Source organism: Aethalodelphis obliquidens, unplaced genomic scaffold (genome assembly GCF_003676395.1).
Source record: "Aethalodelphis obliquidens isolate GAN/ISIS:26980383/991018 unplaced genomic scaffold, ASM367639v1 scaffold2, whole genome shotgun sequence".
NCBI lineage: Eukaryota > Metazoa > Chordata > Mammalia > Artiodactyla > Delphinidae > Aethalodelphis > Aethalodelphis obliquidens.
In genome coordinates, this window is record NW_020837946.1 from 32,896,486 (window position 1) to 32,913,344 (window position 16,859).

Consider the following 16,859-nt stretch of genomic DNA (forward strand, 5'->3'; position numbering starts at 1 on the left):
TGATGAACATAGATGCAAAAATCCTCAACAAAATACTAGCAAGTAGAATCCAAAAGCACACTAAAAGGATCATACCCCATGATAAAGTTGGGTTTATCCAAGTAATGCAAGGATTCTTCAAGACACACAAATCAATCAATGTGATAAACCATATTAACAAATTGAAGGAGAAAAACCATATGATCATTTCAATAGATGCAGAAAAAGCTTTCAACAAAATTCAACACCCATTTTTGATAAAAACCCTCCAGAAAGTAGGCATAGGGGGAACTTACCTCAACATAATAAAGGGCATATATGACAAACCCACAGCCAATATCACTCTCAATGGCGAAAAACTGAGACCATTTTCTCTAAGATCAGGAACAAGACAAGGTTGTCCACTCTCACTACTATTATTCAACAAAGTTTTGGAAGTTTCAGCCACAGCAATCAGAGAGGAAAAAGAAATAAAAGGAATCCAAAACAGAGAAGAAAAAGTAAAACTGTCACTGTTCGCAGATGACATGATACTATACATAGAGAATCCTAAAGATGCTACCAGAAAACTACTAGAGCTAATCACTGAATTTGATAGAGTAGCAGGATACAAAATTAATGCAAAGAAATCTCTTGCATTCCTATACACTAATGCTGAAAAATCTGAAAGACAAATTAAGGAAACACTCCCATATACCACTGCAATAACAACAAAAAAACACCTAGGAATAAACCAACCTAAGGGGACAAAAGACCTGTATGCAGACAACTATAAGACACTGAGGAGAGAAATTTAAAGATGATACAAACAGATGGAGAGATATACCATGTTCTTGGATTGGAAGAATCAACATTGTGAAAATGACTATACTACCCAAAGCAATCTACAAATTCAGTGCAATCCCTATCAAACTACCACTGGCATTTTTCACAGAACTAGAACAAAAAATTTCACAATTTGTATGGAAGCACAAAAGACCGTGAATAGCCAAAGCAACCTTGAGAAAGAAAAATGGAGCTGAAGGAATCAGGCTTCCTGACTTCAGACTATATTACAAAGCTACAGTAATCAAGACAGCATGGTACTGGCACAAAAACAGAAATATAGATCAATGGAACAGGACAGAAAGCTCAGAGATAAACCCATGCACATATGGTCACCTTATGTTTGATAAGCAGGCAAGAATACACAATGGAGAAAAGACAGCCTCTTCAATAAGTGGTGCTGGGAAAACTGGACAGCTACATGTATAAGAATGAAATTAGAACAATCCCTAACACCATACACAAAAATAAACTCAAAATGGATTAAGGACCTAAATGTAAGGGGAGATACTATAAAACTCTTAGAGGAAAACATAGGCAGAACACTCCATGACATAAATCACAGCAAGATCCTTTTTGACCCACCTCCTAGAGAAATGGAAATAAAAACAAAAATAAACAAATGGGACCTAATGAAACTTAAAAGCTTTTGCACAGCAAAGGGAAACATAAAACCAAGACGAAAAGATAACCCTCAGGGGCTTCCCTGATGGCGCAGTGGTTGAGAGTCCACCTGCTGATGCAGGGGACATGGGTTCGTGCCCCGGTCCGGGAAGATCCCACATGCCGCAGAGTGGCTGGGCCCGTGAGCCATGGCCACTGAGCCTGCGCGTCTGGAGCCTGTGCTCCGTAACGGGAGAGGCCACAACAGTGAGAGGCCCGTATACCGCAAAAAAAAAAAGACAACCCTCAGAAGGGGAGAAAATATTTGCAAATGGAGCAACTAACAAAGGATTAATCTGCAAAATATACAAGCAGCTCATGCAGCTCAATATCAGAAAAACAAGCAACCCAATCCAAAAATGGGCAGAAGACCTAAACAGACATTTCTCCAAAGAAGACATACAGACTGCCAAGAAACACATGAAAGGATGCTCAACATCAGTAATCATTAGAGAAATGCAAATCAAAACTACAACAAGGTAGCACCTCACACTGGTCATAATGGCCAACATCAAAAAATCTACAAACAATAACTGTTGGAGAGGGTGTGAAGAAAAGGGAACCCTCTTGCACTGTTGGTGAGAACAATATGGAGGTTCCTCAAGAAACTAAAAATATGACTATCATACGACCCAGCAATTCCACTACTGGGCATATACTCTGAGAAAAACAGAATTCAAAAAGAGTCATGTACCAATATGTTCACTGCAGCTCTATTTACAATAGCCAGGACATGGAGGCAACCTAAGTGTCCATCGACAGATGAATGGATAAAGAAATGTGGCACATATATACAATGGAATATTACTCAGCCATAAAAAGAAACGAAATTCAGTTATTTGTAGTGAGGTGGATGGACCTAGAGTCTGTCATACCGAGTGAAGTAAGTCAGAAAGAGAAAAACCAATACCGTATGCTAACACACATATATGGAATGTGAAAAAGAAAAAAAAAAGGTTCTGAAGAACCTAGGGGCAGGACAGGAATAAAGACGTAGACATAGAGAATGGACTTGAGGACACGGGGAGGGGGAAGGGTAAGCTGGGACACAGTGAGAGAATGGCATGGACATATACACACTACCAAATGTAAAATAGATAGCTAGTGGGAAGCAGCTGCATAGCACAGGGAGATCAGCTTGGTGCTTTGTGTCCACCTAGAGGGGTGGGATAGGGAGGGTGGGAGGGAGACACAAGAGGGAGGAGATATGGGGATGTATGTATATGTATAGCTGATTCACTTTGTTATACAGCAGAAACTAACACACCATTGTAAAGCAATTATAGTCCAACAAAGGTATTTAAAATAAATATCATTGCAAAAATATTTATGTACCTATAGTTTCTTAAATATACTTTATATTCCTAATTGAATATTTTAGAGATATCTAAACAACATATTCAAAACTAAGCTCCTTATTACCACCTATTGCAAAAAAGGGGCTATTTCCCTTGCCTATTAGTGCAACTGAGAAATGATAGTAAAGAAGAGCAAAAGATGCTGGATAAAAGCTAATGAGTATCACAATTAAATACTTTTTTAACTTAAAGCATTTTATATAAAATGCTGTTTAAAGTACAATGTGTATTTTTTCTGCCTTCTTAACCTAAATATACTGGAGCAAATATCTACATGACTGGGGTCATAATTTTGGATATCAATTAGCCTATGGTGATATTCTCCGGGGCTATTAAGGTTTCTCAGACCATTGAGTTTTTCTACATTATTGCAACTGATTTCCAATCTTTCCATCTCATCCTTTGCAATCTCTTCTTTATGTTTTCAATGTGCTTGCCTTAACGTTTTTATAATCTAGTTTGGGTTTTAAAAACAGACAGCCTAACTTGTTATAAATCAATGTAAATTTTAAGAAAACAAACTTTTAAAAGAAGACTAAGGGACTTCTATAAAAATAGAAAAATTTTAATAGGAAAATTTTGTAGCATCTATCTCAGCTGCTTATAGTGAAGACACTTCATCATTACAGAGCCGGTACTGCAGCAGTCCATAAAATTAGACGTTATTACGAGTTGACTAAAATTCTAATTCCCAAACTTCTCTGTCAGTATTTGGTGTGAGAAATTGCTCAGGAAGTCAAAACAAATCTGCACTTCCATAGTGCAGGAGGGGAATGAATCCTGTCTGGCTGGCCTTTTTCTTTTAATTTTAATTTTTTGTTTATTTATTTTTGGCTGAGTTCTGTCTTCGTTTCTGCACACGGGCTTTCTCTAGTTGCGGCGAGCGGGGGCTTCTCTTCATTGTGGTGCACAGGCTTCTCATTGCAGTGGCTTCTCTTGTTGCAGAGCACGGACTCTAGGCACACGGGCTTCAGTGGTTGTGGCTCGTGGGCTCTAGAGCGCAGGCTCAGTAGTTGTGGCACACGGGCTTAGCTGCTCCACGGCATATGGGTTCTTCCCAGACCCGGGATCGAACCTGCGTCCCCTGTAATGACTGGTGGGTTATTAACCACTGTGCCACCAGGGGAGTCCTGGTTGGCCTTTATTGAAGACAGCAACCTGTGTGCTATCCATGCCAAATGTGTAACTGTTATGCCAAGAGACAGTCAACTAGCATGCTACATGTGTGGAGAATGTACTTAAGAATCCAGTATGACAGGAAACATTTCATTCTCAAAAAATAATTTTTTTCTTTCCTTCCTGTTAATAGTTCTGAACGTTAGACCTCCTCCCCCCAACCCACCACGGGGTCAAAAGGTATGATTTGGAGTGGAAAAATAGGGGACAGAAATTAGGTATTGGCAATTTTTCTATTTTCATTTGTATGTCAATTTTTAATATAAACAAGGACACAGAAAGTATAAATGCAAGTCTAAGTGTTTCAGTGAACAAGTTTCAGCAGTTCAACTTCGTAACAACTATAAATAAACCTGTTAAATGTTTCTGAACAATGCCAGCATTTGGACTTTTTCAAAAACAAGTAAATTTCTTACTGACAGCAACTAAATGGTGTTTGTAACATTTTTATTATACAGTAGATTCCACCCATTCACTATACTTTTCCGAGTTGTCACACATACAGTAACATGTTTTTAATGTTGTCTGTCTGCTGTGCTGTTCCTATATGTTTGCTATTAAAATTAAACTATTAGAAAAAAAGTGGTTATACTAGGTAACTTCTAAAGTCCTTCTAATTCCAAAATTCTATTGAACTCTTCTAGTGTTTCCTGAAGGCTCAGCATTCTCTTTGCTTTTATTCTCAAATTCACAAAAGAAAATTCAACATAAAGTTTACATAAAAGTATACATTAACCCAAAATCTGAAATAGAAATTATTAATTCATATAATAGGGAAGAAAAAAAGTGTTAAAATATTTTTAATCATTAAAAATCATGCTAATGGTTAAATATTTTAAGTGAAAAAGTTTTCAGTATATGTCACATGGTCTAAAAATATGAAATCTCTGAAAAACTGCCAAGAAAAATATTTCAGTATGTATATTCACATATGTGTGCAATAAAAGAGGCCTTTAACCAAAAAACTCCAAACTTTTGTTTTTTGTATCTTTTTTTAAAAAACATATATGCTATATATAGGCTATCCCTGAAATTGTTGTATTCTGCTAGTTCTAATAAACCCTCCCCTTCCTCCCTATCAGCTTTCTCAGTTAAATACTCAGCCAAATGTAAACACTGCTATGTATGCCTGTGTGCAATGTCTGGGCTTGTACAAGCAAGCACTTCCTGAATGCAGAACTGACAGGGAAGCGCTGGCTGCCTCATTGGAGCCTGGGATGTTTCTGTTTACAAATCCTGGAGCCAGGCAGGGGCCACTACTGGAGGCGAGCTGTCTGCTTCCTTGCTACACTCGGCCTTTGTCTGGGTCTGTGTCAGAGAAAGAACAACATTGTTGCATGTGCTGCAAACAACAAAGGAAATCTTAAACATAACACACACTGGTTATATTGGCTCCTTAATCTTTTAAAACTCTGTGTGAAAAGGCAAATTAGGGATTAAGTTAAAAAAAAATTTTTTAAGAGTTTGCTTTTCATAAAAGCAGAGAAAAACACTTAAATCAAACAATTAATGTAGTCGGAGTTAAATGAATTCCATAGCAAAATAATTCAGATTGTTAAATACGATTTCAGTAATGATGATATATTATGCAGCATAGTGTTTTGAACAAATATTTTTACAAAGAGTAAACAATGTTGACTTATTTTAATTATTATGTTTGGAATGGTAACTATACAGTAATCATAATCAGATTAATGTTTATGTTTAATGTCCCAAAAACAAATTGAGAGGAGGCAGTAGGAGGCAGTTTGTTTTTTTTCCTCCAAGATGGTATTTAATACTGAACATTTAAGACTATTTTAAATTTAACTTTCCTTGTTAATCACTGTAAACAGACCTAGCCTGTAAGAAACAAACACAACAAATAACAACAATAAACAAAAATATTTCATATTCTGCTGAGTCCAGCCCTTTTATGACTGAATTATAAAAGGAATAGCAGAAAACTAAAGGGAAAGAAAGAGAGAAAGAGAAACAAACTGCGTTAAACCCCCTTCCCCAAAATAAGTTTGAGAAGAAAACACAGGAAAGATAATCAGTGCCCATCAATCTTAACTTCTGTTTTTAAAATTTTAATGTCTTTAAAACAGCTGCTTTGTGATTAAGAAGACTGAAGTTCAGCATTTTGTTTCTCTTATCAAAGAATGAATTAAAAATAGTTATATTTCACTGGAATAAAGTCATTAAATAAGAAGCTTAAAAATAGAATGTAAGTAAATAGGTTAAGAATTTTTAGTAAATAGAAGAAAATACAAGATAAAGATTAATCTGCAGACTATGCTACCTTTAAAAAATAACATAAAAGTATAAAGAAAACATCATTAGATATGTTCTCAAAATATTTTTGGTATAATTCTACCAGGCCTTAATTGTCGCTATTTTGCTGAGATTTTATTTTTTACCTTTATATATAGATATGATAAAACAAAAGTGTTGTTACTGCATGCAACAGCTTTTGAAAATAATTATTTCATACTCCTTACAAATCAACAATAACCTAACTAAGAAAAGTCAATTTGAGCCTAAGTTAACATTAAGAAAACAGAAATCTAATCACTGCAATATTCATTACGTAAAACAAAACAAATTAAAACTCCCACAATACAGAATCATACAAAAGAGTCAGATTGACTAAAATATACTTAGTCAATTCTTCTAACTGGTATATAAATGATACTTCTAAATCCAGAATTCATACTAAAGACCCCTCAGAAAATGACCGTGAAATAATTTAACTATAAAAGTGGAAGTTACATCTTCCAGTCTTTGCCGACTAGACAGCAAAATATAAATTGCATTGTACGGATAAATCCCGCCCCCTCTGATGTTCTCTTCATTATGATAGTAACTTATGCCCACTCGAATAAGGAAAGCAAGATAAACAGGTAGAGAAAAATTATCTTTTTTCTATTAAATTTGTTTGCCTGTTTTCTAGTTTTTCCCATAATTGTCTTATTTTAAACCACTTTTTATTACAAAACATAACCCAATACACAAAAGTGTTTATAATACAAATGCAGTGTTCCGTAAATTATTATGAAGTAAACACTCATGTAGCTACCACCTAGGCCAAGAAACAGAACATCTAGGTTCCCCAAACCCCTACCTGCTCCTTCTGGGTAATAACCACCTTTCTTTTCATCAAAAAAAGACAGTATCCTAACTTTTGTGGTAATCATTTCCTTGTTTTTCTTAATAGTATTACATTCTCTACCTGATTGGTTTTGCCCATTTCTGAATTTTATATAAATAGAATTTTTGTGCCTTGGATCTGTTATTCAATAATGTTTTCAAGATTTAACCGTGCCATTATGAGCAGATAAAATTCATTCAGGGCTGCTGTTCTATATAACAAGTTATTTTTCTTTGTAATGAGTGTGGAACTTATTATAATAATAATTAAAAGACCACTGTAGGTAATCCCTATTAAGCATCATAGAAACATTACACATCCTGGGACTTCCCTGGTGGTCCAGCGGTTAAGAATCTGCCTCCCAATGCAGGGTGGCTGGGTTCGACCCCTTGTTGGGGAACTAAGATCTCACATGCTGAGGGAAAACTAAGGCTGCGTGCCACAACTACTGAGCACACACACTCTCTGGAGCCCGCATGCCACAACTACAGAGCCCATGCACCGCAATGAAGATCCGATGCAGCCAAAAAAACAAAGAAGAAAAACAAAGAAAAGAAACATTTCACATCTATATACATTTAGTCTTCCAGTTTTATTTACTACTTTTTTTTTAAAGAGCTGGGCTGTTTTTTGGAATTTCATTTATTTATTTATTTCATTTACTTATTTTTGGCTGCGTTGGGTCTTCGTTGCTGCGCGCAGGCTTTCTCTAGTTGCAACGAGCAGGGGCTACTCTTTGTTGAGGTGTGCAGGCTTCTCATTGTGGTGGCTTCTCTTGTTGCAGAGCACAGGCTCTAGGCACGTGGGCTTCAGTAGTTGTGGCACGTGGGTTCAGTAGTTGTGGCTCGCGGGCTCTAGAGCGCAGGCTCAGTAGTTGTGGTGCACGGGCTTAGTTGCTCCGCAGCATGTGGGATCCTCCTGGGCCAGGGCTCGAACCCATGTCCCCTGCATTGGCAGGTGGACTCAACCACTGCGCCACCAGGGAAGCCCTAGTACTTTTAAAGTATCCAATTTTGTTGGCAAGAGAAAAATATTAAACAAAGCAGACAAATGAAAGGGCTGCATATTCTCTCACCGTTTCTAATGTTTTGGCAGCAGAGGCAGTAGTAGCAACCACAAAGGCCAGAATTAATAAAAGATACACTAGGGAAGAACAGAGCAGAAAAAAAAGCTTGGAGATTAAGAGATAGGATAGAGGAAAACATGTCTTACTGGACAGGGCTTTATATAATTAGCACCATTCAGAAAACCATCCTTAATAAACCATTGAAATCCTTAACTTACCTATTCCATAGTTCTCAGACTATTTCCTCATCCCCTACCCTCAAAGCACCTACCTTATCGTACTTGACAATTCTCTTTTTTTTTTTTTTTGGTAGGTGTTAGGGACTTCAGTAAGCTACCCCTGCCTCTGAAAATGATCATCTGACCTACCTGCCCCCAGCTCTCAACAATACCCGGAAGTTGGCTAGCCTCACTGGTGTGGAGGGCGGCCACTCACTGGAGAGTAGCCTCTCCATCTTGCATACCTTCTATGCGCTGGCTGTGCGCTACGTGACACTCACCCACACCTGCAACACGCCCTGGTTAGCACAGTGCAGATGGTAAGGACCCAGTGAGGCAGGGATCTGCCCAAGATCACGCTGGGGCCCAAAGCAAGTTTACCCCTGTGATCCGACCCTGAACCTGGGGTGGGGAAGGGAATGGAGGTTTGCAGAACAAGACTGAATCCCCAGAAGGGCCCTTCTACTGCCAGGCACAGCCCAGTTTGGGTCCCTCCTCTTGCACCGGGGAGTTGCAGGTGTAGACGGTTCGACAGAACCTCTTTCTAGGCTCTTGTAGCCAAGCCATGGCCACCAGTCAGACTGCCTCCTGGCCATCCTGCAGGGCACAGAGCTCAGCAAAGGGTATCCACCCATTCTACAGCAATGTCAGTCGGCTGACCGGCTTTGGCGAGGTAAGCACCCAGGTTCCATACCCTGCCCCACATAAATGTACAGCCCTGCCTGTTCCCTACAGATAAATGCACACAAGATAAATGCAGCCCTGATGCCCTCTCCCCATCCTGTCCCTGCAGAAGGTGGTGGCAGAAATGAACTGCCTGGGCATGATGGTGGACTTGTCCCATGTCTCGGATGCTGTGGCACGGCGAGCCCTAGAAGTGTCACAGGCACCTGCCATCTTCTCCCACTCAGCTGCCCGGGGGGTGTGCAAGAACACTCGAAATGTTCCTGATGATATCCTGCAGCTTCTGGTGAGAGACTGCCCTGGCCCTCATACCTAAAGCAAAAGGTTAAAACCAGGAACCCTTGAACCTGAGCCTCTTCTCCCTCAATTTCCTCAAACCCCAGGTTAAATATCTTCTGCCTCCAAAACCCACAGTCCACAGCCCCTGAACTCTTGAGCCCTAGGTGGGGGTCTAGGTGGTAAGATACTCCTCCAAACCTGGAAACCCAGGGCCAAGACACCACCCAGATCAGGGCTGCGGCTCCTCCATTCACACAAACCCAGAGAGGAGACGACTCTGACCTCAAAGCCAGGGCTGAACACCTTCCTCACAGGGGCCAAGAAAGTGAACAGGCAGGTGGCTGTGCTGGGGGCCAAGCTGACTGTCCACCGGTCCATCCCTCTGGCCAAGGGAATGGACAGCTCCTTAGGTCTCTGGGGTCATCAGTTGTACTCTTGTTCCTCTCTCATCCTCCACACCCGGGGAAAGGAGCCCCCACAGGTTCTCAAGGAGACTGGGAGGCAGGGTGAATCTTGGGTGGGAAATGACCCAAACGGGGTGCTCTGGGGTCCACTCCAAATCTGAAGTCCAGTCTAGAGCCAGCTGGGATCACTTCAGATCAACCTCAGGGCTCTCTAGTTGGTACTCTCGGTGCCAGGCCATGAAGGAACTGGCCTGTTTGGCCTACAGGTTGCAAAAAGGGGAATCAACAGAGGCCAGTCATCACCCCCACCCCTACCCTGGAAGCCCCACACTGCTGACTTTCCATCCTTCAGATCACTTCGACCACATCAGGGCAGCCATTGGATGCAAGTTCATCGGGATTGGCAGAGATGATGACGGGGCTGGCCCGTGGGTGCTTCCCCGTGGCTTGTCTCGGGCTGGCTGGGCAGCAGTGGGGCTTTCAGAGCCACCGTGCCCACCACACTGTGGTCCTCATGGCCTTGACCATAGCCTCAGGTGTGCTGGCCCAAATGGTATCTCCCCTCTCCCAGGGTCTGCTTCCTGGGGTCTCCTGTCTGTTTGGCCCTACTCTAGGTCATCATATTTGTCTAAAACACCACACAGAGCTCATCTGCCCAGCATCTGCGCCCATCCAGTGCCAGCAGACCCAGGGCCTCTGAGCAGACTCTTAGCAAGGTCTGCGCTGGGTTGACCATCTTCTCTGCCTGCAGTTGGGTCTGTGCATGCAGGGGGGTCAACCCAGTTCTTAAAAAGCTTTTCTTCTCTTTATAAATGCAGGCAAAAATTGCATTCAGTGAAAGGCATAGATCTTAACAATAGAATTCAATGACTTTTGATGAATAGTCGGGGTACTTTTGGGGACTTCCTCTGAAGGATGAAGAGCAGGAGTGAATCATTCACTCTCTCCAAATCTCCATTTTCCATATCTGACCAGGGCTGCGGTTCAGTGGACGCTGGATACATAGGGCTTTGGTTCTGACTCAGGACCAGGCAACAGGTCTGAGGCCCAATAGCTGGCTGGCTGGTGGCCACACAGGTTCCTACAGGGGCTGGAGGACGTGTCCATACACCTGGTACTGACAGAGGAGTTGCTGGGGCGTGGCTGGAGTGAGGAAGAGCTCTGGGGTGTGCTTTGAGGAAACGTGCGGCGGGTCTTCAGACAGGTGGAACAGGTATGCTGGGCTGGGCAGAAAAGTAGCTCTGAGCAGGTGGTCTGAGCAGGTGTACGCAGGGGTGCTGTGAGAGGTGCTGCCAGCTGACTGCCGCCTCCACGTACGGGAGGAGAACGAGGGACAAAGTCCCTTGGAGGATGAGTTCCCAGATGAGCAGCTGGGCAGCTCTTGCCGCTCCGTCCTCCCACGTCTGCATCAGAGAGAGGATCTGGCTCCAGACCAGAAACTAACCAGAGCTGCGGTTCATGGGAATCCCATTTTGTCACCTAAGTGCTCATTCTCAAAATCTTGCCCCCACATGGGCCCAGGCCTCACAGTTATTGCTGCCTTCCCAGTCCTCATTGTTGGGTCTGGTGATCCAGTTAATCCTGCCAGATGTCACTTTGGCAGCCACAGATACCCCACAAAGTTTCCTTGCACACGAGCACAAACATTTCCTATGTATTATTCTTTTCTGATCATTCTTTCAGTGTATCCCTTCTGGCTTTGTGCAAAGCGGTTCTTTGTTTTGTACCTCGCCGCTGCTGAGCTCCACAGATCCCACTCCTTCCACACAGTTTGCCAATTGCCTTGACAATTCTTTAAAACAGACCTTCAAACATGCACATCTGGTCTTCCATGAAAAGATCATCAGATCATCCATCATTGATTATTCTCACTCAAAACTGTTCATAAATATTTCCTCAGTTCCTACAAACCCCACTCCTCAGACAGTGAGAGAACGGTGGTAAAGTGACACAATATCTAGGGCATTGATGAAGCCAAGGGGAGTTTAGAATAACTGTTGCTGCTACTGAATCATTCTCCAACACAGACACTTCTCTTTCTCACCTCCTCACCTCTTCTTTTTTCCAATTCTTCTTTTTACCTTTCCTCCTCTTTTATGTTCCTTTCTTTCTCCTTGTACATTTTTTTTTTTTTTTTTTTTTTTGCGGTACGCGGGCCTCTCACTGTTGTGGCCTCTCCCGTTGCGGCGAACAGGCTCCGGACACGCAGGCTCAGTGGCCATGGCTCACGGGCCCAGCCGCTCCACGGCATGTGGGATCTTCCTGGACTGGGGCACGAACCCACGTCCCCTGCATCGGCAGGCGGACTCTCAACCACTGCAGCACCAGGGAAGCCCCTCCTTGTACATATTTTTGTCTACAAACTTGTCTTAGAGGCACCTACATGTCCTGCTTAGAAGCACTAATGAAATGCTAGGCAGTGTAAGAAGTTACAGTTTTAGTACAACTCCATCTTGGTTTTCAAACAAAAACAAACAAACAAACAAATAGTTATCATATGATCTATGAGATAAAAGCAATTTATGTTTTTAAAAAATAGCATAGTATTACATCAAATTGCAAAACAAAACACATTAATCTTTCTAATTGAGTGATTGTTCAGTAGCTCCAATGATTTGATGGATCCAACACTTCAAAAATCATCAACTAAAAATACCAACTGGACTTCCCTGGTGGCACAGTCGTTAAGAATCTGCCTGCCAATGCAAGGGACACAGGTTCAAGCTCTGGTCTGGAAAGATCCCACATGCCGCAGAGCAACTAAGCCCATGTACCACAACTACTGAACCTGCACTCTAGAGCCCACAAGCCACAACTACTGAGCCTGTGTGCCACAACTACTGAAGCCCGCACGTCTAGAGCCTGTGTTCTGCAATGAGAAGCCACTGCAATGAGAAGCCCACACACCATAACGAAGAGTGGCCCCCACTTGCCGCAACTAGAGAAAGCCCACGCGCAGCAATGAAGACCCAACGCAGCCAAAAATAAATAAGTAAATTTATTTTAAAAATTAAAAATTAAGGGCTTCCCTGGTGGCGCAGTGGCTGAGAGTCCGCCTGCCGATGCAGGGGACACGGGTTCGTACCCCGGTCTGGGAGGATCCCACATGCCGCGGAGGGGCTGGGCCCGTGACCCATGGTCGCTGAGCCTGCACATCCGGAGCCTGTGCTCTGCAACGGGGGAGGCCGCGGCAGTGAGAGACCCGCATACCACAAAAATAAATAAATAAATTAATTAATTAATTAATTAAATAAAACTAAAAAATAAGACATCGATGTTTAAAGTGATTATTGATATAGCTGGATTAATATCTACCATATAAAAAAATACCAACCTAATAAAAAAGAAGAAGTATTGATCTTTACAGTAACTGACAGGCTATTTAAAAGAACGGAGAAAATTACCTAACTAAAACATCTGTATTAAAAGCTAGCAGAGTAAAAATAATTTTGATTTATACCATTTGTGTGTACATTTTAGATGTCCAATCTTATATACAACAAATTTTATTTTAAACGGAGTGAGGAATTTATAACATACAGAAAAGAGTTGGTACTAAATATATAGGTGCTAAAAGAAATCTGCCTTTTAAGTTTAGAAATCAATTCTGTTTACTTCCTAAAATTCTCACTTTTCTGTAACAGAAATAGATCCACATTCTTGCTATGGCCTCCTATGGAGGTAGATGGACTGTAGCTCCCCACCCCTTGCCAATAAATTTAGCCATGTGACTTACTCAGCCAACAGGAAGTTGGCAAATATAAAACTAACAGAGATCTAAAATATGCTTGGGTGGTTTTGTTCGAACTCTCTGTGATCAACTAATCCACTATGAGAAGAACTATTCTGAGTAGAATGCTGCCCCTTTATCCTGAGCCCCAGAGAAGACCTGAAATGACCCTGCAGCCTGGAGCTCAGTCCAGCCTGTATCAGGAAAACTCCAGCAGATCTGCAAGACCACTGATTATGAGAATAAATGGTTGTTGTTAAAGCCACTGAACTTAGAGGTGGCTTACTGATGAGTATTATTGGCAATAGGTAACAAATAAATGAGTATACCTCCTACTGCTCACGTAACATCTTACAGAGATGTGTGCAAATATATACAACTTTCAAATTATCTAAAAATCAGACATTTAGGAATAGTTTAGAATAAAAATTTTTTCTAGTTTTACCCATGTTTTTCTCACAATTATAGACATATTAACGTCCAAACAAAAAAGTCTATATAAGAAATGCCTATAACCCCGCTACTAACTACAGAATGAACTTTTAACATTGGAAAAATAAATGATATTTGTTTATTTAAAACAAAGCGCTTTGGTTGTATTGTGGGGTAAGAAATGTAATACTCCCCAAAGATGAACATTATATTTAACTTTTGTGAGCTTCAGATTTGCAAGATGAGACTGGAGACTAGAGACTTGTTGCATAACAATGTGAATGTACTTAACACTACTGAACTGTACACTTAAAAATGGTTAAGATGGTAAATTTTATGTTATGCGTATTTTACCACAATTAAAAAAACTCTAAGAATGGTTCTCACCTTTTTCAAAGATAACTTTTTATTTTTAAGATATCAAGGATATATATATACACATAAAGACCAGAACTCAGTAACAATTTCCAGTATTTATAAAATGATTTACAGATACTATTAGCACTTATTTCAGTGTATTTTTAGTCTTTGATAAAGGAAATAACCTTTTCCTTCACTTCAAAACACCGACCTCTGGTCAGCAGCTTTGGCAACTAGAAATACCATGTTGACTTGCTAGGTGGCTTGGCACTGAGATGTGTCTGACTGAATTTTTTAAAGGGAAAAGAAGTGATCTTTTACTAAATAAAATACACTGTGGTAGACAAAATCATCCCCAAAATGGCACGGAGAGACTCAGGACAGGTAGAAAAAAAGCAGTCTCTGTAGTGAAATAATTGTAAACTACTGTTTTAAATATAAGCATAAATTTCTATTGGGAAAAGAATTCTGTAAAAACCTCTTTTAAAATCGCATATAAGGGACTTCCCTGGTGGCACAGTAGTTAAGAATCTGCCTGCCAATGCAGGGGACATGGGTTCGAGCCCTGGTCCGGGAAGATCCCACATGCCATGGAGCAAATAAGCCCGTGCGCCACCACTACTGAGCCTGTGCTCTAGAGCCTGCGAGTCACAACTACTGAGCTCGCGGGCCACAACTATGGAAGCCCATGCAACTAGAGCCCGTGCTCCGCAACAAGAGAAGCCGCTGCAATGAGAAGCCCGTGTATCGCAACGAAGAGTAGCCCCCGCTTGCCGCCACTAGAGAAAGCCCATGCGCAGCAATGAAGACCCAACGCAGCCAAAAGTAAAATAAAAAAATTTATAAAATATAAAAATAAAATCGCATATAAAAATGAGTAGGGAAAATTCTATTTCATGGCAACAACAACAAAAACCCAAAAAACAATAACAAAAAAACAAAGGCAGAAAAACATACTCCATAAATTCTAAAATAGAAAGCCTGAATTAAACATCAGGCTTTTAATCTCTGTGCCAATATTAATAGAAACTGAAATTAAAGAATGCCATTTCTAAAAAAAAAAAAAAGAATGCCATTTGCAGCAACATGGAAGGAGCTAGCGATGATCATACTAAGTGAACTAAGTCACAAAGACAAATATTATATCACTTATATGTGGAATCTAAAAAATAATACAAATGAACTTATTTACAAAACAGAAACAGACTCAGACGTAGAAAACAAATTTATGGTTACCAAAGGGAAAGGGGGGTAATAAATTAGGAGTATGTGATTAACAGATACACACTGCTATATATAAAACAGATAAACAACAAGGATTTACTGTACGGCACAGGGAACTATATTCAATATCTTGTAATAACCTATAATGGAAAAGAATCTGATAGAGTATATAAATATGACCGAATATAAATATATAATTGAATAACTTTGCTATACACCTGAAACTAACACAGAATTGTAAATCAACTCTAGTTCAATTAAAAGAAAAAAAAGAATGCCATTTCTTTTTTTCATTTTAAAACAGAATTGAAGTCAATAGGAGTTTCTCTTCTTAATACATAACCCTTCAAACATTGCTTTCTCATAACATTAAACCAATAGATCTTGTTGGGTAAGCCATTTTCACGAAGCTCTGTCAGTCATTCTATCAATTAATCTTTAATTAATTTAACAAATTACTGAACATCTTGGAAATGCAGAGGAAATGAGTAGAAAATATAGGGATATGTAATGGAATAGGCTGAGGTCTTGTGGATGTATCCTAGGATTGAAAGGTAATCAAAGTAACTGGCAAGACTATGAAAAAAAATTTTTAGTTTTAAAAAAGTACTTAAGACATTATAGTACTTAGTAAATGATTGCGGGAATAAAGGGAAAGTGAAATCGACAGCCAAAAAATGGTCCAATGACAGACATACTAGGGTGGCTACATCTCCCTGCTACTTTAATAAATGCCATAGTAGACTTGAGGATAGGGAAATGAATTGGGAGTAGAACTGTAAAGCTAACAAGAATATCTGGAAAATAGTTCTCTCCTCCCCCTTTTGCTCCCACTTCCTACATTCATCTATTAACACCAAAGCCTCCGATTTTCTCCTTCCACCAACATTTAACACTACTGAACTGTACACTTATAAACAGTTAAGATGGCAAATTCTGTTATATGTATTTTACCAAAACTAAATTTTTAAAAATGTATTTCTTATAAATGGTGTATACTCAATGTGTAGCTATCTTGGTTAAAGACAATAAGCTACAGTAAAGACAAAAATAATTAGGAACAAATTTAGCAAAAGGAAGTGTTAAGACTTGTACACTAAAACTATAAAACATCGTTGAAAGAAATTAAAGAAGTCCTAAATGGGAGGAGTTCCCTTGTGGTCTAGTGGTTAGGATTCAGTGCTTTCACTGCCATGGCCTGGGTTCAATCCCTGGTCGGGGAACTGAGATCCTGCAAGCCACGTGGTGTGGCCAAAACAAAAAAGTCCTACATGAATGGAAAGACATCTCATGCTTATGGGTTAAAGAACTTAATATTATTAAGATGG

At 40.3% G+C, this 16,859-nt stretch overlaps 1 protein-coding gene across 1 annotated transcript in view; it reads right to left on the reverse strand.

Moving 5' to 3' along the window:
- The window catches only part of BMPR2 (bone morphogenetic protein receptor type 2), a 201,376-nt gene that overhangs the window by 67,561 nt on the left and 116,956 nt on the right, over nucleotides 1-16,859 (reverse strand). The gene's annotated exons all lie outside the window — the stretch shown is intronic.